This window comes from Equus asinus, chromosome 20, assembly GCF_041296235.1.
Source record: "Equus asinus isolate D_3611 breed Donkey chromosome 20, EquAss-T2T_v2, whole genome shotgun sequence".
Classification (NCBI taxonomy): domain Eukaryota; kingdom Metazoa; phylum Chordata; class Mammalia; order Perissodactyla; family Equidae; genus Equus; species Equus asinus.
Genome location: NC_091809.1, coordinates 44,650,727 through 44,654,315, shown reverse-complemented (window position 1 = coordinate 44,654,315; position 3,589 = coordinate 44,650,727).

Here is a 3,589-nt window from a genome sequence, read left to right as displayed (position 1 = left end):
AACGAGGATCAGCGCGCTGGGCCCACACCTTCGCCTCCAAGCACCGCCCCCTCTGGATAGTCACTCCCAAGCCCCCAGTTTTACCCTTCTGACCTCCCCGCATAGGCCCTTAGGAGGAAGGTACACATTTCCCAGTCCTCAGGTGGGAATCTGAGGATGGCCGAAGTCAGGGGGCTCTGAGTTTGCAGCCCTCAGTTGCCCCTCACCCTCGATTTCCAGGACTCTGGCTTTCCATCTCACACTTCCGATGGTGGTCTGCCTTTTAGGGTCCCGCACCATCAGGGGCTGCAGAACTGAACCGGACGTCCCACCAGCCCCTCCCTCAGACCCCACCCCCAGAGAGAACCCAAGGGCGGTAGCGCCCATACGGAGGGGACCCTCCCACGCCCTACCCTGCAGCCCTAGGCCAGGTAGGGCCGGGTTTGGTGGCGCGATCAGCATGCCCATCCTTCCTGCTCGCTGGGGGACCGCCGTCTGGAGTCAGACGTTCTACGGCCCAGGACTACAAGGTCTCGTTAGCCTCTGCAGAAGGGAGGGGACAAAGGGGCTCCCGTTGGGGGAGGGCTGCCTGAATGAGTCCTGACCGCTGGATCAGGAGAAGGGAGGGAGGGAGGGAGGGAGGCTCAGGGAACAGTAACCGCGGGGAAATGCTGCCACCTGCTGGCCATGTCTCCGAACTGCAGGGAGCCCTGGAGCTGGTTCTGCCGCTAGGAAAACAGAGGGGCCCCCCTGCTGGTCCCTCCCGTGCAAGGTTAAAAAGGTTAAAAAGACAGGAAAATCAAGCTTGGTCCCAGGTTAGGATATTGTTGTTGTTGCTGTTGTTGATTTGACAACAATAGTAACATTATCTTGTCTCAATTATTGAGAGCTCGCGCTTCATGCACACTGTTTTGTTGTTCCCAAGTACCCTTGAAGAAGCCCGTTAGCTTCCTGGAGGCTGGGTAACTTGCCTGAGGTCGCACAGCTGACGAGTGATGCGGTCAGGATCCTGACTCAGGCAGTCTGGCTGCAGACTCTGTACTCTAGACTCAGAAGCCCTGGTCTTGGTTCCCCACACCATGCAACGCCCCAGATGCCCCCTCACTGGACGTCTCCACGACTCCCCTTGTTTCCTTCACCCTCCACTCCCACCACCTCTCCCCCCAGATACTGCTTCTTAGCCCCCAAGGTCTGTCTGCACGCTGCACTGTTCTAAGAAAACAAACAGAATCACCCCTGGTATCAGGGAGGCCATCCTCTGGTGGGTCCTGAAGATGCAGGCCAGGGCAGAGCTCAAAGGCATCTGAGCCCACAGCCTCCCCGCTCTGAACAGGGTGGCGTCTCCTTGGGAAGGGCCCGGGCCCCGACAGTCAGTCAGTGTCTAAAGGTGGGGTGGGGCAGCTGGGCTGGGTGAGGGGAGCCTTGGGGATTTGAGAGTCCAGTCCTCCAGCCTCCTGGCTCTCAATCTAGTCCTGATCACAGAGCCCCAACCTGAGGCCAAGCTCAATTTTCCAGTCCCTTCCAGTCCCCCTCGCTGTGGTCTCTATTGCACAGATTATTAGAGCTGGGAAAGGACCTCAGGAATGTTCCAGTGGAAACACCTTTTGTAGACTGGAAGGTCAAGACCAGAGAAGGCAAGCAGCTTGCCCAGACCACACAGCCCAAAGTGACAGAGCCAGGAAGAGAACTCCCAACTCACCTGGCCAGGACTTCCTGTGGAGCCCCAGTTCTGCCTCCCTCCTCCAGCCCAGACCCCAGCGAGTCCTCCCCCCAGCTGTCAGCGGGCTACCCACGCACCCAGAATCACCGAAGGCCCAGAGCTGGGTACGGACAGGAGCAGGGGGAGCCTGGACCAGGACTTGGCTGGGCCTGAGAGGAACAAGAATGGAAATGCAGTCTTGTCTCTCCTTTCTCTCTCTTCTGGGGAGAGATGCTTCCTTCCCGCTCCCTCCCTCCCTTCCCTCAGCCTCTGGGGCTGCAATAGTCCTGAGTGTTCCCTCATGCTGGGAGGGGAGGCATTCTAAGAAGCAGGAAGAGAGGATTCCCCTGATTGCTTTCTGATCACAGCTCAACAGTAATGGGACTGGGGAGGATGATGGGGGGAGCATGATGCTCCGGGGACGTCCCCACCCAGGCCCCAGCAGAGGCCCAGGGCCTCCCAACACTGCTGCCCTTCTGTCCCCCCCACGCTGCAGGTGTCAGCTCCCGTGAGGTCCTGGCCTAGGACAGGCAGGGGCCCACCTGCCCCATGGCTTTGGGCCCTGTGAATTCAGCTGGACCTGGCGAGCTTGGGGGAGGGCTCCAAATGTGGGGAGCCAGGGCCTTTCTCAGAGAATTGGAGCATCCCTGGAGGCCAGGAGAGTGGCCTTCCCTACCATCACAGCCACAGTGACTGATGGTCTTAAAGGTCAGGAGGCTACAGAGGAGCGGGTGCCCACTGAGGTGGGCCTGCAGGGGCTGTCACTCCTCAGAGGGCATTGCTTATAGAACCAGTACCCAGGCAGGGGGCTGCAGGGAGCAGCCAACCCCAGGGACACTGCACATGCAGGTCCCAAGGGAGGGCACCGAGGTGTCGGCACATGGCGGTCCCACTGGTGGTCGTCTCTCCTGACAGAGCCTGAAGTCCTCCACCTGCGCCCTGGGGCCCCTTGACCTCTTCTCCTTTCTCACCCTCCTTCCCCTCCGTCTCCCCCTTCTTGTCCGTTTCTCTCTTCCATTTTCTGATTCCCAGGAGCCCCCTTCTGGGAAGCCAGGCTGCTGGCTGACACCCTAAAGCTCCCTAGCCCAGCAGGGCAGGGAGAGGAGGGGGCTGCCCCCCCCCCCCCGATGATGGAGCAGCAGTCAGCTCCTTTGGGTACTTTTCCTAGGTTGGGGGAGAAGGTTGTTGTCCTGGTGTCATTTGGCCCCTAGTGGGGAGCAGAGCAAGGAGGGACAGTGAGAATGGAAGGTCCTGGGGGGCCTGGCCAAATCAGGGGAAAGGACATGATTTTCTTGCGTCCTCTTTCCCTCCCTACCAAGTCATGCTTCCTCCTGTCTTGCTTGCTTCTTCCAGGAAGCCTTCCCTGACTGCCCCTGCCCAGGCCTCTCTGGGCTCCCAGGGACTGGAAGGCCTCATCTCCATCCTCCGTGCCCCAAGCTCAGGGGGGGCACTGCCCTCAGGAGTCGGGCTGTCCTGCCAGGCCTCAGCTGGAGGCTCCCGCCCAGGAAGCCCCTCCCACGACTACTGCCCTCAGGGCTGAAGCCTCTGGTCAGCCTCCACTCCAGCCTGCACCTAGTCACTCCTGGGTCCTGCTCCCCTCTGGGGACTCCAGGGTAAGCTGGCCAGGGGGTCTGAGCACTCACAGCCCTCGGGGTAGTCAACATATCCCCAGGACCCCACGCACTGTCCTCCCTCTGCTCGTTGTTAACTGAGGCCTGCTCAGAAAGGCCCAGTCTCCTGCACTGCACCTGAGGGACTCAGATGGGGGTGGGAGGGGTGGGAGGGAGACCCAAAGGAGCCACGCCTTCTGAAGGAAAGAGGGATGAGGACCACATACTCAGCAGAGGCGGGAAATGTGTGTTCAGAAGAACTGCCGCCAGTCCCTCCGGTGACCTCAGGGAAACGCTTGTT